The sequence below is a fragment of the Camelus dromedarius genome, chromosome 19 (assembly GCF_036321535.1).
Source record: "Camelus dromedarius isolate mCamDro1 chromosome 19, mCamDro1.pat, whole genome shotgun sequence".
Taxonomy (NCBI): domain Eukaryota; kingdom Metazoa; phylum Chordata; class Mammalia; order Artiodactyla; family Camelidae; genus Camelus; species Camelus dromedarius.
This window is the reverse complement of record NC_087454.1, coordinates 19,515,829-19,536,957: the sequence shown is the minus strand read 5'-3', so window position 1 is coordinate 19,536,957 and position 21,129 is coordinate 19,515,829. Positions and strand designations below refer to the sequence as shown.

At 40.9% G+C, this 21,129-nt stretch overlaps 1 long non-coding RNA gene and 1 other non-coding gene across 2 annotated transcripts; one reads left to right on the top strand and one right to left on the bottom strand.

The window, feature by feature from the left end:
• Positions 1-66: 66 nt before the first annotated feature.
• Positions 67-19,065, top strand: LOC135318611 (uncharacterized). Its single transcript, XR_010376828.1, has 4 exons — positions 67-256; positions 5,950-15,963; positions 17,538-17,632; positions 18,904-19,065. It is a non-coding gene; the product is annotated as an uncharacterized LOC135318611 (long non-coding RNA).
• Positions 1,950-2,023, bottom strand: TRNAV-AAC (transfer RNA valine (anticodon AAC)). The gene has a single exon. It is a non-coding gene; the product is annotated as a tRNA-Val (tRNA).
• Positions 19,066-21,129: the final 2,064 nt, after the last annotated feature.

Sequence of the window (21,129 nt, the reverse complement as noted above, 5' to 3'; positions counted from 1 at the left end):
GCTATAATGAGACTGGGTGCTGAGTAGGGTTGATGGAGCTGGAGAAGAGTAGGTGCTGGGTAAAGGGGTGATGGGACTGGGGAGAAGCTGGGGCTGGTAAGGAAGTTAGTACTATGAGTAGACACTGCTGATAGGGCAGCTTGCCCCGCCTTCTCTTCCCCAAAGCTTGGCATGCAGAATTCTTACTGAAAGAGGTGAACGAAGTTTGGTGTACCCTCCAAAGTGGAGATGGCCCAGTGGCCCAGCTTGTGTCTGTGTAAGTTGTGATGCTGTTTACAAACACTGCAGTATTTAACCTCTTACTCTGGGAGCCAGGAATTATTTATTTGCAGAAAATATCAAATACGCAGGTGTAAAGTTTTAGGGTCAGGCACGCAATTGGTCTATTTTTTCTTGATCGTTCTTTGCTTTTTGTTCACTTTTCTTTTTTTCAGTAGCCAGTGATTTGAAGAGGATTAAACTTGACAAATTACATTTATTAACTTTTTTCTCATTGCTGTTTGGCCCTTGGGAATTTTAGCAGCAGTACTTGTTCTAGTTCATTGAATGCCTCAGTTCTAAGTTAGGGTAATTTGAAAGCCACTAACTGGGTGATCAACCTCTTTATTTAGCCTTGCTTTGTAGGGAGAGTGATGATAATGAGATTTGGTTCTTGTTTTGATTTGTAACTTTCAAGGTGTTGGTTCCTACCTTCTGGCTTTCTGTTTGTAGGCGACCAGGGGTGTGATTATATTAAGGAAATTTCCAGGAGGAAGTGCATTTCCAAGGAGCAGGAAGAATGTGTTGGTCTGGAGACTAATACATTATTAAGAGGACTTTACCCTCAATATGGAAGGAAAGGGGGGACAATGTCTAGGTAAAACTAAAATTACGAAGGACATGTAGTATGTCATAAAACGGGCTGGCAAACCTTTCCTGTAAAGAGCCAGATAAGACATATTTTTGGCTTTGTTGCCCCTACTCAACTATGTCTTTGTAGTGTGAAAATAGCATTAGAATATACTAAATGAATGAGCATTGCTGAAATTTGAATTTCATATAAACTCTTCACATGTCATGAAACTTTATTCTCCTTTTGATTTTACCCCCAATCATTTAAAAATCTGAAAACATACCTTAGCTTGTGGGCTGTACAAACACAGGTAGCAGATGGTAGTTTTCTGACCACTGACATAAAATAATAAAGTACTCAGTATTTTTCAAGATGGTGAACACAATCCTTTGATCTCTTATTTCTATCTGTCCATATGATAACACATAAAATAATAATAAAGGAAATTTGAGCTCTTAACACAAATTTGTTATGACCTGTGAGACTTGGTCAGCTGAGATTTGTGAATGTACTAGGATACAAGTAAATTCTTTGAACAAGGAAAAGTATTCCTTATCTAAAATTAAAAAGGATTGTAGTTTAGGGAGGTGGAATAGCACTGATTTGTGATGTTGATTTATACCAAGGGATTTCCAACATAGGAATATGCAAAAATGCATTATAATAATATGAAAGGTAATTTAAATTTTTAAAAATATGCACTTTAATATTGTTTTTATATCAGGAAGACATATCTGATACATCTTGTATATCAGAAGATAGCTTGGAACCACTGAGTCATATTGAGGAAAAGGATAGCAGTGCAGGTAGAAAACTGGTTGAGGTCAGATATGGTGGGATGGGAAGGGCGAGGGTTCAACTGTCCAGACTTCTGAAATTCTTACTCAGAAAAAAGCAAAGCATCTAATTTTCTGCCACCATTTTTTTTCATTTTAAAAATTATGAATAATTTCAAACATACAGAAAAATAGTTGTCAATTTGCTTTTTATGCTTTACATTGGTATCTTTTATCTTTCCAGTTCAGTCACAGGGAGCTGGCTCCTTTTTGTTTTGTTTTGTTTTATTTTGAGGGGGAGACAATTAGATTTTTACTTATTTGCTTGTTTATTATTTTAATGGAGGTACTGGGGATTGAACCCAGGACCTTGTGCATGTTAGGCAAACACTCTACCACTGAGCTATACCCTTCCCCCAGCTCCTTTTTCATGTCTGTTTTTACTTCATTGTGTGGACATATAATTTATTAAACTATTTTTTTAGAGAAGACATTTAGGATCTTTCTAAGTCTTACTAAATAAAGTCTGTAGTGAACGTCCTTGCATATGTCTCTTTTTTTCCCCAGTTTTATTGAGATGTAATCAATATATAACACTGTTAGTTCAGGGTGTACAACATGACTTGAGGTATTTGCATATGTATCTTTAGATTGTCATACCATATATTAGTAGGAAGCTGAGCTGCTGAGTCAAAAGACGTGGAAATTTAAAATTCTGATAGTCTTCCAGTTTCTGTCCCATAAGGTAATACCTCTATGCCCACACCAGCATATTATAAGATAGTCTGTTTCCCTACAGTGGAGCCTGTGCTGATATTTTCATATTTAAAAATATTTGCTAATATTTTTCACTGAAAAATTTTAATGTGTAACATCTTTTTCTGCAGGTAATGTATATTTTCCAATCTTTTATCAGCAAGTGGGCATTTACTTAGTTTTCTATTGGTTGTTACTTACTTAGTTTCCTTTTTGCCTTAGTTTCTTTTTTCTTTCTTTTTTTTTTTTGTTGCTACTTCATGAACAGTGTTAAAGGGTCTTTGAACGCATGTTTCTTATGGGCTAGTGATTTTATTACTGTGAGAAAGGTTCTTGGGTTGATGGATATTACGTACAATCAGCCCTCCATATCCTTGGTTCTGTATCCAGAATGGAGAGCTGACTACTGCACCATTTTTTAGAAGGGCCTTGAGCATCGGTGGATCGCGTTACCGTGATGGACGACTGCACTACTAATTTTAATGGATATTGCCTTACCGCTTTTTAAGAAGGCTGTTATTCTTTACATTTCCCTTGGCAGCAGTGTATGAGCTTTCCCCTTTCCACATCCCCAGCAGAGATAGTTATTATCTATGTTTTTATTTTTTCTAACCTATAAAAAGATGTCTTAGTTATTTAAATTACATTTTCTCTTCCTCAGTAATTTTAAGTATCTTTTTGTTATTACTGTATGTTTGTCATTGGGATTTTTAAATTTTTTTCCTAAGTTTTATTTTATTTTTGCGGGGCTGGGTAATTTGTTTGTTTTTAATGGAGATATTGGGGAATGAACCTAGGACCTCAGGCGTGCTAAGCACCCAGTCTACCACTGAGCTGTACCCTCCCCACCAGGATATGTTTTTTTGTGGATTTCCAGTCCTGTCCTTTACCTGTTTTTCCTGTTGAGTTGTTTGTCTTTTGCTTACCAGTTTCTACATACATACACATGCTCACGCAGGGCATACTGTCCTTATTAAGAAATCCAGCCTGACCCGCAGATTCTAATTTACTTTCCTAGGTTTTCTTATGGTATTTTTTATTTTTTACATTTAAATCTTTATTTAAAAGAATGTGATATAATGGGAAGATCTTTATTTTTCTCTAGAGCAGTGCTGTTCAATAGAAGTAAAATGCAAGACACATGTAATTTTGTTTTCTAGTCGAAGCTGCATTAAAAAAGTAAGAAACAGGTGAAATACATATTTTCTTAGTGTGTTTTATTTCACCAACTTAACCCATTATATCAAAAGTATTTTTATTCTTATATGTAATCAGTTTAAAATATTTGTTAGTTATTTTACGGTTCTTTTCTCATACTAAGTCTTTGAAATCTGGTGTGGATTTTGTACTTACATCAAATCTCAATTCAGACTAGGCACATTTTAGTGCTCAGTGGCCACCTGTGGCTAGTGGCTACTGTTGAAACAGCATGCATTAGATGGATGGCTAGTTGTGCTAGCTCCATTTATTAAATAATAATTCTTTTTTCATTGAATTAAACTATCACAGTTGTCATACATGAAATTCTGTCATAGATCTATTTCTGGATTTTTGATTCTCTGTTCTAATGTCATCTATTTATCTCTTCTTATATCAACACCATAGATTTTATTTCATTGACTTTATAGTATTTTCTGAAATCTAGAAGACAAGTCTCTATTGTTATTTTTATACTTTTGCTTTGTTGTTCTTTGATGTGTATTCTGTATAAGCTCTGAAATCATTTTTTCTATTTCCTTCCCTCAGAAAACCCCTATTGTGATTCTACATGGAGAAGCATTAAATATATAACTTAATTTGGGTATAGTTGGCATATTTTTATACTGTCTTTCCAGCCAAGAATGTGGTTTGTTCTCTTATTTGTTCAGGTCTTGTTTTATTTCTTCAGTAAGATCTTCAGTTTTTAAAAAAACAGATTCTTTTATCATTTTTATTACTATTATGAATGGAGATTTCCCCTCAGTTTCTGATAAGCAAACCAGGTGCTTCATTGCTCGAACAGAGAAGAAATAATTGATATTTGATCATTTCTCACATCTAGATCCCCACCATAATCACCTACTACTAATAATAGATTTTTAACCATAGAGTTTATTTAAGTATTACTGGCACTGTATGGTTTCACAGGTTTCCCCAGATAATTCTTATGCATTTGGGCCAGAGAGGTGCATTTGAGATAAGCTAATCTGTATGCTAAAGATTCTCCAAATCTATTTCAGGCTTATATCTCTTCTGAAACTCACATACCTAGACCTCAACATATGCCTGAGATTTTTCTCTCACTCTCTCACAACTACTGTGTTACTGAATCTGTGTCAGTAGGCTCCCTGCCCCTTTTGACCCCTTTCCAGCTCAAGCACAGATTTGATTTTCTTCCTCCACTGTTCAGTAGCTTTCTAGTGGCTTCAGGATCACATCCAAACTCCTTAGCATAGCACGTACCGCATGAAACACAGTTGGCCCCCTCCACAGCACTCATTTCTTTGTTCCACATGCACCTGCCACACTGGGCTTTACATAGTTCCCCAAACATTGTTTCAGTTCTTACCTTTTAAAACTTTATAAGGGTGTCATTTCTCTAATTCCTAGCTGGTTCTCTGAACTTCTTTTCTGGCTCTCATAACATCTATACATGTGCCCTCACCCCATATCTTGTTTTTGTTTATATGTCTCCTTAATTAGACTGAAGGATAAAAATTGTCATCCCTAGGAACCTAATACATTTATGGCACATACATGCTCAATAAATAAAGAATAAATTCCCCAAGTTCTTGGTTCCTGTCTCTTTTCCATAGTAATTAGCAAGAAAATGTTTACAATGAGAAGGAGCACAGTGCTTTTTTTTCCAGGAGTAGTAAGGGATTGGGGAAGGGATTTTCCTTTTACCCTACAGTTTCTTGGCCAGGAAATTCTGAGGAGTACAGTGCGTGTCATAGCTTTACCAAGGAAAGCAGAGCGAGTCTCAGCTAGCCAGGCCTGTGGCTTTCCTGTCCAGCATTACACTACCGTTCCTTTGCATGGGGTTTTTGGCCTCTCACTTTTTTGGAAGGGTAGGGGTGGATGTGGGGAGGAGGGAGGTAATTAGGTTTACCTGTTTGTTTATTTTTTTTTAATGGAGGTGCTGGGGATTGAACCCAGGACCTCGTGCATGCTAAGCATGTGCTCTACCACTGAGCTATACCCTCCCATGGCCTCTCTTAGTCCAGAATTTATGCCATTATATTACACTTCTGAGCATGGGATTTTTGCACCTTGTAGTATTCTAAATTGGTCTTTTGCTTCCCTCTCTTCCCTGAAATATATTTTTTAATTAACTCATTAAGATTTTGTCACTAACTAAAAACACTTAATATCATTTATTTTATGATTCTAAATATAGGTAGTATAGGTCCTCATTGCAGATTTGTTGCTTTATAATTAAAAGTTGAATTCTAGTGTATGTAGGAGGTTACTCCCTGGTTGTCAGTGGTAAGAAAAGGAAAATAGTGAACTTTCTCCTGTGCTAGGAAAAAAATCATTTATTTGTTCTTTCTTGTGGTGATCTTTAGGGTCATAATAAATAACATCCTTTTTTCTCCCTGCCAGCTTTAGAACAAGAAAGAGATCCAGGAGTTGGAAACTAAAATACCACTTTTAATTTTGTGAATCTAATTGGAGGGAATAGCTCAGAAATAGCTTGTTGATTTGCTTACCCTTCCTTGAATTGAACTTGCCACTCAACACTTGAGGCCTGCTTTCCCTCACCCCTCTCCCCCGTCATCAGAACTTGCCAGCTAAGCTTCCATATGGATGAGAGCAGATGAGAAATCATCCTTTCTGCATGAAGATGAGGAGGAAAAGGCAAGGAGGTCGGCCAGGCATCAACTCCTGCTCTAAACCTGCTGATCAGTCCTCACAAGGCCAGAGATCAGGAGTTTCTTTGAACACTTTTAGAAATGTGACTCCTTTGTCTTCTAGCTTGCATGGTTTCTGATGAGAAGTCTGATGAAACTCTTTGGCAAGTTGTGCTGTTTGCTGACAGGAGGCCTCAGTTTCTCACCACAGAAATCTTCCATTAAGATTGCTTGAGCATCCTTATGACATGACTGTTGACATTCCCCACAGCAAGTGACTTAAGAGAGAGAGCATGGAGGAAGCTACAGCGTCCTTATATCCTGGCCTCAGAATTCACCCTTCATCAACTCTGCCACATTCTGTTTGTTAGAAGTGGGTCACTAAGAACAACCCACGCTCAAAGGCAGGGGCATTAGCCTCTGCCTTCTGAAGTGAAGAGTGTCAAAGAATTTGTAGATATTAAAAAAAAAACTACTTCAGAGATTAAAAGGTCTCACCTTATAGAGCCTTTAGAAGTAAGTTCCCTTATCCTTTACATCACCTATGAAGGTGCTGTTTTGATTTGAATTGCTCATTCTGCTGCTCTTAGAGTACCCCTTTCCATGTGCTAATACAGTTACTAGGGTCATACCTATCCTTTTCTATCTGATAAGATAAAAAAAAAACCCAACTCCTAGGGCACGTGGAAGGGAAACGTGTACTATTTGGGGTATGTATTAGTTTCCTAGGGTGGCTGTAACAAGGTATCACAGACTGTTGGCTTAAAACAGCAAAATTTATTCTCCCACAGTTTTGGAGGCCAGAAGATTGAAATCAAGGTGTTGGTCAGGTTGATGGCTTCTGGAGGCTCTGAGGGAGAATCTGTTCTATGCCTCTCTCCTGGCTTCTGGTGGTTGCTGGCAATCCTTTGTTCCTTGGTTTAGAGAAGCAACAGTCCATTGTCACATGGAGTTCTCCGTGTGTGTGTGTGTGTGTGTGTGTGTGTGTGTCCAAAATTCTCTCTTCTGAGGTTCTCTTTGGACGTCTGCCTGGTACCAAAATTCTCTCTTCTGATAAGGGTGCCAGTCATTGGATTAAGGTCCACCTTAATGCAGTATGCCCTCATTTTAACTTGATACATCTGCAAAGACCCTATTTCCAAATAAGGTAACATTCTGAGGTTCCTGGTGGACATGAATTTTGGGGGAGACACTATTTAACCCAATATAGGATATAAATATTGAAATTCACTAGTGTCTCTAGACACTTCACCAGAGGGAAGTTTCCATGACACTACAACCTCCAGATGTCCTTGAGTAGGTCAGTGAACTGTCAAATTGTAGAACCATGGCTGCTACTTGTTCTTATGTACATATTTGGTTACTGGAAGCCAAGAGAATTAGTACTAAGTAGAACAGATTGAAAATAGTAACAGACATAAAGATGATTCTTCTAACCACTTTTATGTACCCTCTCATTGTCAGCTGAGCCTGAGAAACTTGCCACTTTTGATCATCTGACTCTGTGTCATCATAGCATCTTTTCTGATTACTTGGTACCAAGGGGAGAGGGATCATACCAGAGGTCATTGCTTGCATCCTTTGGTCTGTAGGCAAAGCCTTTTTTCAGATCACACAAGTGCAAAGTGTACTCATCTAAATGACACTTTAGTAGAGGAATCAAGGGATTGTCAGGCTCTCGCCTACCCCCTTACTTGATATGCATAGAGGGGGCACTTTTGTCTCCTAGGAAAGAGTGCAGAATTTGGTTTCTTGATTCTCAAGCTGACCCTACTTTAGGGAGGGGACCAAAAGGAGAAGAGACTGCTCCCAGTACAGTGAGTATATAGAAGGTATTCTATAAATGTTTGTTGAATTAAGGAATTTTTTTTTCCATTATAGGAGTAGCTCTTTGCCATAATAGTAGCTAATATTTACCTATATAGTGCTTTGTCTCCTTTGGCTTCCACAACATCAGTATGTGGAAGGTTTTATTACTCCAGCTATCCCCACCATCAAATTATCATCTATCTAAACTATATGTAGTTCCCTAAATCTAGTGCCCTGTTTCACAGCTTGATGCCTTTGTTACTTCTTCCTGGATTCCTCCTTATCTTGCTCCCCTCTCCAATTTGTTAATATTTCTCTCTGCACTACTTTTGTACTTTTATAGTGTTCTTGAATTATATATTTTTTATCTGTCCTCCACTGGACTGGGTGCTACTTGAAAGCAGAAATTGTCTGTTTTCCCATCCCCTAAAAGTGTCTGACACATAGGAGGCCTTAGCTCAAAGAAGGAAACCAAGTTGGAATGAATGAATAATTTGCGTAAGGTCACACAGCTGGTGTAGGGCAGAGCCAGGAAACTAGATCTTTAACCAATTAACAACCATAAAGAACAAACACTGCACAGGTTCAGGAGATCCAAGGATTAAACCTAAGTTGGCAACTCTTGTGTTATTCTACCTATGTGAGATACTGTACATTTATGATATTTTGGTTCTCATTTGTAAAACTCTTTTTAGGACCATCAACCAAATGTTCTTTTTGTATGTATTTCATCCAAAGAAATTGAAAAAGTCTCAATTCCCTACAGATTCTTGTTGAGAGAATTGGCTGAAGAGAGCTGCTGGCTATCATGAAGGGATGGAGAATTTGCTTCTCTGGCTCAAGAGCACCCCTCCTATGAGGAGTTTAGACTAGGGCCCTGTTGGAACTTATGTTCCAAGTCTTTGTACCTCACCTGAATGCTCTCCATTGATGACCCCACTACCTTTTATTCTTTCTTTCCTTCATCTGTATGTTGAGATGTGACAGTTCCTCATTCGTATGGGTGTGGAACTCCTGATTTGTGGGAGTGACTTCTTTTTGCTCTCCATGGTCCTGAAAGATGTCCCTGAGTTTCCTGAAAGTTTCTGTTTCCCAAATGCAGGTTTGAGTTTTCATTCATTTTTGAAGAAAAACAACATGGCAGATGATCTGCTAATGACTGACTGGAAACCACAGGAGAATGAAAGGCACTACCCAGGCGGTAGAGTCAGATTTTCTGTTCTTTTGCATTTCTCCATCTCTCCTTCTTGTAGTCTCTTTTCCTTTGGCTGTCTCAGTGAGTCCAGCTCTACTTCTCTTGTTGCTGAGGTCTCAGACCTTATGATTTACTCTAGAGGTGCTGGCAAGACTGAGCTCAGATTTGGGATTAAGGAGATTAGGACTGGAGAAGTATTTGGTAGCCACCATCTTCAACACACGCTATTGCTGTGGGTAGAATTCCATATTGAGAAACTAAGGATATGCAAGCTAGAGCAGTAACCTCTTGTCCATGGGAATCTAGCTCACTGGAGGTGAGAGAGTGAGTCTACTAACCAGAGAATAAAGGGAAGTTTAAGACAATGTTTATTCCTGGTAATTTTGCTCTCTTAGGCCTAGATAAAGATTGGAGATCTGTTGGATCCTGACTATTCAAAGCATGTTTGTCAAAGGACAGCAGCATCAGCTTCATCTAGGAGTTTGTTAGAAATACAGAATCTCAGGCCCAGCACCAGATTTGCAAGATCATTTTAACAAGATCCACAGAGAATTTGCTAATGTATTAACATTTCAAAATCGCTGCTCTTGGACCTTCTTTCTCAAGTGTGATCTGAAAACATCTAGAGCTCTTCTTAAGAAGCAAATTCTTAAGCTCTGCTCTAGAGGGACTGTATCTGGCTCTCTGCAGGAATCTGTGCTTTAGCAAGCACCCTGGGTTCCTGTGCACACTAACATTTGAGGTCCACTGCTTTAGATGTAGGAAGTTTGAGCAGGGAAGGGTTATGGGCTAGAAATGGAATGATGATATTTAGGAACTGTACATAAATCCCTTGACTCCTGCTGAGACCAGTGGAGCTGATCCAGTTGATATGTGGAGAACACAGATCTCTTACTGTCCTCAAGAATCACCTGGATGTGATAGCAGGGAGGCTGCCATTTCTGTCCCCTTACTGATGGCCAGTAAATGATAGGAACCAGTGACCCTGGTGATTAAAAGCTCATTTCTGGGCAATTTTGCATGAGAGATCACATGAAAGCCATGTTCATTTCAAAGATACAGGGTTAGCTGTGGCTTCAGCCCATGGAGGCCAAAAGTGGGACTATTTCCCTGTAAAAGAATCCTGAAAAGTAAAAATGGTGATTTGATTATCCCCAGGTATTTATTCTATCAGGTTGGGTTCCCACATCTTACGATTGGAAAATATTGGAGAAGATACCAAGTATTGACAGAGTTTCAGTGATATGACCATCTGTCAATTCTCTAACTTCACAGAAGTTGAAAAAGGAAAGAATCCAGATCATCAAAATCCACAGAAAATACAAAAGGTCCTTTTTGCTCAAAAGTTACAAATTCTTTTATATTAGCCTCTGAGAACGATTTTCAGGGATCCTTAGGACCTCAGGAAAGCTCTTCTCTCCTAGGCCTGTGGAGAGTCTGAGGGCCAAGAGACTGTCACAAGTGGGGAGGGAAAGGTGCTAAAGAGCTTCCCAGCCTTCTTAGAGTGGAAAGGAAAAAGCACCTCCTTGTTTTAAAATGCCAGGTGTAAACCCACTCTCTTTAGCTGCAACAGTGGGCTTCGCCTTGGGTATCGTGGATGCTCTTTCTTGGTGCTAAAACCACTCCCAGATTTCCCTGGTGTCGCTCCAAATCAAGTGACATGGCCTCTGGAACAAGAAGTGGAGGGTCTATCACCATAGAGCGAGAGTTCACTTAAAAGAGGGAGAAGGGGCAGAAATCTTGCATTGAGTTCGCTCTGCCACTAGGTGACCCATGAAGAGCAGCTTACCACTCAGTAGGCTCATAAAGTTGACTGATTTTTTGTTGTCATTATTAGATCACTTTGAAAAATTGTAGAGTGTGATGCAGCAAAGAGTAAGATCTTTCAGATAAAGGAAAACTGGGTTCAAATCCTGGCTCTGCCTCCTTATTGTTCAACCTTGAGTAAATCACATAATTTCTCCAAGCTCAGTTTTATTGCAGTAAAATAGGGATAATAAATTATGAGTATATTGAGAAAAATGGAAGCACTGAGCACACCAGTGCCAGCATGCAAGGCATGCTCAATAAGGTTCTTTATTATTATTCCACAAGTTACTGACCTCAAAGAACAGATCTGTGGGTGAGAGTCCTGGTCTAAAAAAAAAAAAGTTTTCCTTTGCCAAATAAGTGATGCTTGAAAAAAAAAAAAGCCCATAATGTAATACTTAATTATAAAAAAAAAGTTTTGGTGGAGGGTGGGAGTACAGCTCATTGGTACAGCCTGTGCTTAACATGCATGAGGTCCTCGGTTCAGTTCTCCACTACCTCCATTAAAAAAAGAAGAAGAAAGAAAGAAAAGAAAAAGTTTTGGAAGAAAAACTTAGGACCAGTTTTGCCCAGGGTTCCAAGATACAGATTCAAAGAAACATATAGATTGATTAAAGTTTTCTTTTAGGAAAATAACTTTTTATCCACATTTTGCTCAGTGTAATAAACTTTGTTTTAATCTAACCAATATAGTTTCTCCATTCTTCCAGAAAATGCCGTTTCACTCTCTACTGTGTTTCAAATAAAAACATCCATCTCTTTAGCAGTCTCCTGAGCAACACCATCCCCATCCCCAACTACAGTTGATGAAACTAGTCTGAGTGTAGCTAAGGTGTGCTGTGGCAGAGTTGTCCACCAAATATTTTGGATTTTCCCCTTTCTAGGCTTCTGGTGGGATTGCACTTTCTGGTCTTACTGTTGTGTGTTTTGGGGGCGGGTGCCAAGTTAGTGCTGGCCAATGGGTTATTAGCAGAAGATCTCTCCTGTACTGGGCATTAATTGTGGATGCAGGATCCTCCACAGCTCTCTCCCCATTGGCATAGCAGTCACCTGAGTTGAAGATGGTGGCTGTTCTGTAAGCCTGGATCTCCAAGTGACCACAATGAACGGAGCCACCCTCACTAATCTGCAGTAGACAGATAGCATGGGAAAGAAGGAAAATGTTTTGTTTTAAGCCATTGGGATATGTGAGTTGTTTGTTACTGCAGCATAATATATTCTATCCTGATAACGCTGATAGACTAGGATCTTTGATTCCTAGATCAGCTCCTAAACTGAGGATCGCTTGCTGCTAGCTTACTCTTCAGCTGGTGTCTCAGCTCTCCACAGCAGAGATATGCCCATATTCAGACCCTTGTTTCAGGGTTCTTTCTTGAAATTTTCTGCTTCTGGACCAGAAAGAGTGACCCTTTCTTTCTTTGTTGGCAAAGATGAGAGTTAAGAACTTAAGATAGAGGTGGCTATGATTACAGCTTAGACAAGTAAGTTTGAAAAAATTGAAACAATACAGAGAAAAGAGGAGATAAAAGAAGAGGAGTCTTAATTGCATTTGAGTCCTTGGTTCTAGTAATACCTGAGGTTCAGTTGCATCCCGGCTCTTCCTTTAATTTGTTAAATAGGACAATAAATCCCTATTTTGACAGGCTTGAGTTAGGTTTTGCCATTTTCAGCCAAAAAGAGACCTGATTAATATACCCAGATTTAACATTCCTAGAAGTCATATGGTATTTTTATTTGCCTGGATAGTAAAGCTCAATTCAAACCAAAGCCCAAGGCCTTCTTGGCCATTTTCAGCTTTGTGTCCAGTAATGTTTCCTTCACACCCCAAATTCTCTAGGGAATTCCAGAGGGTAATGTGAAATCCTGTAGTAACACTGATGTTTCTATGTTGTGCATGTAGAGAATTCTCAGGTCCCTAGTGCCTGGGGATTTTAGAAGTGAAGTACTGTAGTGTGCCTTCACAAGTAACTTTTACCAGTATAATCCAGGATTGAAAGCTGTTGTTGCACTCAGAATTGTGTTTAGAGTACAGTAGTTAATTTTTCTATAACAATGCAAAAGGCAGTAATAGAGCAAGCTACCCCAAGGTTCATACCTAGTTTAGACAAGACAGTAAAAGGGTTTACCTACCTTGTAAGACCTGGCATCTTCCTCGTTCTGCGGCACCGAGTGGCATTTGTGCTCTGTGAGGTCTTTGCAAAGTGCACACAAGAATTGCTGGTCCTGGTAATAGAAAAAGATCCTTTCCTTGTGCTGCTCACAGAACCAGACTTCCTGTGCTGGATTCTCACCCCTGGGCTCCAGTGTTAGGAGGCTGGGGACCAAACTGGCCAGAATCCAGTTGGGCCCGAGGTCCCCTCTTGAAATGGCTGCTTGCAGAAGGGACAGCACAGGGCTTCCTCGGTGGATCTGAAAGTGACGCGGCACCCGGTGACGCCGGCCTGGCAGGAGCTGTGGCCACAGAAGAGGCTCACAGGGTCCGGCGCGTGCTCCAGGCAGACCCTGCAGGTCACCTCTCCCAGGAGGTCCCCCGCAGTGGGCCCACTTGCCGTGACTGCCGTCCACGGTGCGCTCAGCATTTCCTTCTCAACGGTGACTCTGTGGCAGGAGGAGGATGCGGTGAGGAATGTGAACAGGACCTGAGGCGGGAAGAGGAGGGTTTGGGATGGAGAGGGGTCATCTCGGCCACTGGTGCGGGGCCTCCCCAGGAGCATCCTCTCTAGTCCCCACACACACTCTCATCCTCTCCAGTCTCTTCCACGTGCGGATGGAGGGGAGTGTTTCAGAATGGAAGCTCACCTGTGCTTCTCTGTTTCCAGCAAAAGGGGAGGAGGGCTCCCAGGGCCCAGCCTCTCTCCTCAGCCTCCCCTCTCTGTCCCATCTTGTTCCCCTCCTGCCACCAGAGCAAACAGGGTTGAGCATCAGCTGTGTGCCCGGCACTGTTCTGAGCACCTCATAGGTCTCAGCTCAGCCAGTCCTCACCTTGTCTCTAAAATCCTCACCCATTTTACAGATGAGGAAAGTGAAGGGCACTGGGGTCAGTCACCTGCTGGGGTCACACAGCTAAGTGGGTGGGACAGGAGATGCTGGGTCCAGGCTTTTTAGATGGAGCCCGCACTCTTCAGCACCATGTCCAGCTGCCTCCAGCCTCCCTGGACCTGGTCAGTCCCACGAACCCCCAACACTGGCCAATATACATACAGGACTTCTCATCAGTGGTTTCCCTCCATATAGACCACACCTGCCCTGTCAACTCCTGTTCATCCTAAGGGCTCAGTTTCAATGCCACCTCCTCAGGGAGGACGTCCTGAGCTGCTCTCAGACTAGGGTGGGCACCCATCCTCTACACTCCAGATGCCTGTCTTTCCACTTGATTATTTAGTGTCTAAACACGTAGGGCATATTTGACTTTCTCATTAAAGCATCCCCAGTTCCTGGCAGATACTGAACCGAAATAAGTATCATTTGAGTTAATAAATTAATATACCTCCTCCAAGTGTCATTAGGGAGAACATGTTTCTGGTAATGGCAGGCTAGGACACGGGGACTACCTGACCTGAAAACAGACATATATTTTGATGCAGTGTACCTTACTTATGACTACAGTGATTTAAAAATATTTGGGGGCTGTTATATGAAGAATTATACTTACTCTGTTTGACCAAAGAGGTCAGAAATTAGTCACTTTTTGTAAAAGCTTCTGGGAGACAGAATTCAGTTCAGTATCAAGGATTTAAAAAAAAGAAAAGACAGCATAGGAATGAGCTTTGTTGGTGGATAGTTCTCTGTCACTGAAGGTATTCAACCACTCACTCTTTTTTGGGGGGTGGGGAGAGGTTTATTTATTTTTAATAGAAATACTAGGGATTGAACCCAGGACCTGACACATGCTAGATATGCACTCTACCACTGAGCTGTAGCCTCCCCCCTGCCCTGTGACCACTCTCTCTTGATGTGTACGTGTTGTGTACGAGAAATGTGATGTGCTGGGAGGATCAACCACCTGATCTCTGAGGCCCCTTCCTTGCTCAACTTGTCATAGTAGAGCGAGCGCTGGGCCGGGTGTCAGAGGACCTGGCTTCCACTAGCTGTGTGATCTTGCTTTGGGCACTCTTGAGTCTCTTAACGTTTTTTTTTTTGTTTGTTTGTTTGTTTTGTTTTTGTTTTTTTTTTGGTTAACCTAGTATAGTAATATCTGATCACTTCACAGAATTAGAAGTGGGTTATATTGAATAATACATGTAAATCCTTGTTTTATTGTGTTTTTTGCTCTTTCCTTTGTTATTATGAAAACCTATGGCAACTCTTTTTCCATCTCTAATTATTTTTAATTGTACAACATCATTATACCAACAACAATAAAAGGATTTTTTAAGTGGAAAAGGAACAAACTCACCTGCAATCCTACTTATTTTTCTCTACTCTCTTCCAATGTGACCAAGGGTGGCTTTGGGTACCCACATGGGGAACTGTTTTAATTAAGAATATGAGAAGCCCCACCAGTTCCTTGAGCTTTTTGCTGCCCCCAATAAAGAAAGACCGAAAATGAATGGAAATTGTTTGTCTCCTTTCTCCAGCCCATTGAACAATATAAATTGTTCCCTCCCTTTCCCTCTGTTGTTCTGACTCTTCAGGTACTATGTGTAGACATGTGAGTGAGTTCCAACTCAGTCCTGTCTGCCCCTTTCCCTCAAAAAATCATACCAAGAGGATTCATCCTGAACACAACACATGGTGAAGAAGGAAGAGAGGGTGAGAGAAATAGACTGGCTTTTGCCTGAGATCCTCCAAGTGTTGCAACACAGAGAGGTTACCTTGGAGAGATGGGGCAACTCCAGAAAAGAGAAGAGAAACAGTTGTACCCACTGTAATGTTCAACCTTCCCCTAAGGAGCTGAAACAGACAATGTTCCATGTCTACGCTCCCTTCCTAGAGTTTTAGACAAGGGTTCAGGTAAGTAATTGGTGTTGATCTGTGTTCATTGTGAACCTTGGGATCAAGTCAGCCAGGGCACACACTCCCCTCACCGGCCCCAGCCTCTTGGACTCCCTGACCACCCTCCTGACCTCTGTCAAGCAGGGTGGGACAGCAGGATGAGGAGTGGGTTCTGGGAGTCAGGACTCCCTGCAAGGACTGGAGAGACTCCCCTGTAGGGATGGAGGGTGCCCTCTGTCTGCCCCCTTCGGGAGGACAGTCTGGCTTCACTTTCTTGTGTTGACTCCCATCCCGATTGTACCGCCTAAAATTAGTTTCTTTTCCCCCACAGGCTATGAGGAAATGATTCCTTTCCTAACTAGTTTTGTCTAGTACACGGTGATTTTATGGAGTCAGCCACTCAGGGCAGCCCCCACCCCTGCCAACACCTCTCCCCAGTTGGAATTGCTTAGTATTTTCATGAATTCTGCTCACACACGTGCAGCCCTGTAGCAGAACTAGTGGTGGCAACCAAAGCAAAGAAAGGATTTGGCTTCATGAATAAATTGGCAAGGAAGAAGTACAGTTACGGAGATGCCCAGGTGGACTTCCTTACAGCAGAGTGCATTCCACCTCATAGTATTAATTACGAAGATTAAGTGAGTTCACACATGAAAAGCGTGCAGACAATAAAGTATAAATACCACCTGTCATCTCTTGAGTACCCCCATCTCCCTGGCAGTTACACGTTGTATTGTCTTTCTACGTTTCTGCCATCCCCCTACCCCAAGAAAATGAATATAAAAAGTTTGATAAAATTTCCTAGTGCTTTTGCTTCCTAGTACTTCAGTGGCCTCAAATCTTCCCAGTTTCATGATTCCAGTTCTAACCTCCTTGGATGTATTATTTATTTTTCTGTGATTTTTAAAAAATGTATGGCAGTGATTTAAAAGTTTATTGAGGCAAATATTTAAAGTTTTTATTTCATTCAAACATTTTACTGCGTATCCTGAAATCACTGAATACAGTGACATATAGTTCCAAATTAAATCATCCAGAAAGTCTTTTAAAAGTTTGGCTGAGACCCTGAACTTTCTTTGTGGCATGCACTGGCACCATCTGTACCATTGTGTAACTCACGTTGCAACCATCTTTCTTGAGCACTGATGAGTGTGTTGAGTTCCTCAAATCAACAAAAACCCATCAATTTACAAATCTTAAACTTAATATTTAAGTAATTCATCAAGACATTTTTGTGATATAGTTGAATCTTTATTAATAATGATTTACTGCTTAGATTTATAAGTTTTCCTGAATACCTCATCATGGTAGATATGTATGGTTTTGCAACCAGCAGAACCATTATTAAGGCTGCAATGATATGCACTGCTTAGTCTTTTTAAAACCCTACAGTTAGTGTGTAAAATGCTCCTTTTAACTCCCCAGGAGATAGTACTGACTTCTGATGGCACTTTTTCAACGTTTTGTTGATTTTATGAAAATAAAATTTATTTCAGGAGTTTTTATTATTTCAAATACTTTGTTGTGTGATTCTAATTCATAATGTTTTTTAAATTCTTGATCATTGCTAATTGTTTTCTTTGAATCCTAAGCACTGACAGAATATGCTGAGTACTTTCAACTTTCACACAGCTTTTGAGCATCATTTGTATCCAATATTTACATCGCTAGCAATTATAAGCCACTGGTGAGTTCTGTCAAAATTATCAGTTTTTTAAGTGTTAGAAAAGCACATTATTACTTACTTTGAACTGAATCTTACACAATATTAAAGGCATTGCCATTTGTCATAGTTTTTGTACAGTATCACATGTTCAGACCATGATTCTTTACTCACGTCATTGCTTCCTTGTTCCCTCAGATCCAGGAGATGAATGTTTATAATATTTAAAAGCAGTGTTAAAAATGTATCCAAACCTCCTTATTTCATTCTGTTTATTCTTCATATTCTAAGTTCTTGAATTTATAGATATGCAAACACTGTACAACTATTACTTCCACGAGAATAACAGCACACTAACAATAAGAACAAAGGAAAAGGCAAACAAGTATACAATTTAGAAGTTCTAGCAATATGAGGATTTGACAGAGATAATTTTTGTAAATGTCAGAATGAAGAATGTACACCCCAGCCACAAAGCTTGTCCTGATGTGGCTGAACTGGCAGGTGGTGCCACAGATGCGTCTCCTGCAATGACAGGAACACATCTATTGACAGTCACTGTGATAGCCTAGACACTGCTAACGAGTATTTGTTAGGATTTATAGCACCTAATCTAACTGCTTATCAGTTGGTATTCTGTTTTCTTGAACAGTCTGTATGGCTTACTAACATACTGGCTGAATACCAATGTATTCAGAATACCGTATTCAAAGCAGAATACCGTAGAGGGCTATATGAATGTTAGTTGATGTACTACTGTGTCTTAACAAGTATTGAGCTGGTTAGGTTTGGGAGGCAGGTGGGGAACATCTAGAAATTACAGTAATAAGGGGCCTCAGGAGACAGGATTTTTGCTTCTAATACATGACTCCTGTGGAGTTAGGCGGTAAAGGTGGTCTATTTGTTCCTAATTCTTTTCAGCTGAATGAACAAAGGTAGCTAGACTGAGTTTGAATTAAAAAAAGATATCGCCTTTACTTTATTTCTAAAGTCAGAAGAGGTGGCCTGGGTATTGGTGGTTATGCTATAATCTGCAGCTAGGTATTATTAAGTGCTTAGTGCAAGGGTGGGACTTAACCATAATTCTCTGAGAGTTATTTCACACTTAGGAAACAGGATGTTATTAGGGAGGGAGGCATTTCACACAGGATGTGGTTAGGGAGGAGGCCCAAGCAAACAATCTTGTTTTTTTTCTTTTTTTGTCCTGCTTTAAAATATAAATCTTACTTCATCATATAGTATATTCATACAATAGAATATTGGTAATTTTGTTCCTTCTACTCCCCTGGCTTTAGCTACAAGTTGTAAATTGTGTTGGACTGGGTCCCCCTGAATGACCTTGCACTTGATAATAAGAATTGGAGTGATGAGGGTTCTCCTCCTGTTGCGGTTTCAGGGCATCCCCAAGGCCATTCTTGCCAGTAAGTATGGCCCTTAGGATTGGGTGGGGTAGGGGTGTGATGATTTAGGGGAGGCAGGGTTAGGGAAATTAGAGAAACAGAAGGTGGGGTAAGTCCTGACTTCTGGGCCCTACTACCCTCCTACCTTACTCTTTGTCACTCCAGAAGCCTCATTTTCACTCTCAGGGCCTCAATTTTCTCACATTGAGACAATGCTCCTTTTTTCCAGGGTATCTGTAAATTAGATAGGATTATATGTGTCAGGCCACATGGCACCTGGTAGGGCCCTGGTGCACATTAATGTCTTTCCTTAAAAAGCAGTTTGGATAATGAAAATTTTGCTTATTTTCCTGAGAGACATTTGCCTTGGTGGCCAGACAGGTTACCCCCACCCCTCACTGCTGCCCCCAGCACATACACACACACTAGATGTGGTAGCAGACACTGGAGTAGAAGCCAGATCTCTGGCTGTTAAGCTCAGAATTCTCCCCCAAAGACCTCTTCTCCATATACATGACTTTGGGCATGTAAAGCCCTTAGAACAAAGCCTGACACCCATTGAGAACTCAGTGATTGTGAGCCTTCTAAATAGTCCAAGGCCAAGAGGTTAACATGAGTTTTGTGCCCTCTCACAGGTTGTCCCTTGAAGCTGGAATGCTTCACCCCAGCCACCCTCTAGAGCTAATTTGTCTGTTCATTCTAAACATCCCAGCTCAACTTGTTCTCTTTAGGAAGCTCCCCTGTCACCAGACACCACTTCAGCCTCAGCTGGAATGAGGACTACTCCTTCCTGGCCACCATGGCTTCCTTAAGGGCCAGGCTGCTTGTCTGGCTCTCAGCAACCACAAGGGGAAGTCTTTGAAATTCTTGAGGCAAGAAGGGATCATTTTTCAGGCCTGAATCTTGCTTAAAGTAGGTTCTCTGTCCATGGAAATATGGGTACCCCTCAAAGGAGGGCTAGGAACTTTGCATCTGTGATCAAGATTCTTCAGAGACGGTTCTGCTTCATTTGCCTTTCCTCCTGGTGTTTTTCCTTCCCTGGTTTCTCCACAGAGCAGGCCAAAATGAGCCAGCCATGCTGGCCTGCTCCTGTCAGGGTACACTTTCAACCACCCAGATGTGAGCAAAAGAGAAGCCAAACGGAGATGGAAACAGGATGTCTTTTGTTTTTATTTTTTATAATCTTTTTCTTGGCTCTGCTTCCTCGTCCCAAGCTACACTATCCTTCCCCATCCCCAACATTCACTTTGGGGGTCTGAACCTGGCTCCCTTGAACCTGGAACCAGGGAGAAGAGCTTCCCCCGCCCCGCCCCGCTGTGACTCTGTGACCCGTGACCCAACTGACCCAACGGTTCTTTCACTTCCCTCCCAAGTTCCTCATTCCCCTGATGATTTTTTTTTTTTTGGCGGGGTGGGGGTGGGGGCCTGACTGGGGATTGAACCCAGGACCTCATGTATGTATGCTAAGCACACACTCTACCACTAACTATACCCTCCCCCGACTCTGCTGTACTTCAAATTGGACATTTTATTTTCTCCCCAGTTTTTCAGATAAAATTGACATATAACATTATATTAAAGGTGTACAGCGTAGTGATTTGATATATGTATATTCTGTGCAGTGATTACCAATATGACTGATTAATTGGACATTTTAATCAGTGGAAGGCAGTGCATTCCATGAAACTTGGGAGTTGGAGGGGAAAAAAAATCACCCCAAATCAGAACATTAAACCTCCTTATTTTTGTGTATTTATGCCGGTTTTCCTCCTAAATACGAAATGTTTTGTTTTGGTTTTTAACTTCTCTGTGGTTTTCCATGTTACAGATTAACATTGTTCGCATTTGGGTAAGGAAGAAACCAGGCCTCCTAAACTGAGAGACCCACCCAGGATCATAAGCCGAGTAAGGGGGTAGGTCCTTCTGGACCAGACCGGGGCCACTGGCTGGCTTGGTGTGGCACTGGCTGTGCGGCAGCCGGAGCGTTATCTAATTCTAATTCACCGGAAACCAACTACAGTGGGCCTTTTCCAAACAGCGTTTATGGAGCGTTTATCTCCGACACACAGATGGTGCTCTAGTTCCCCGCCCCAACGCTTTTCTGCTCGGTCTTTCGGTTTC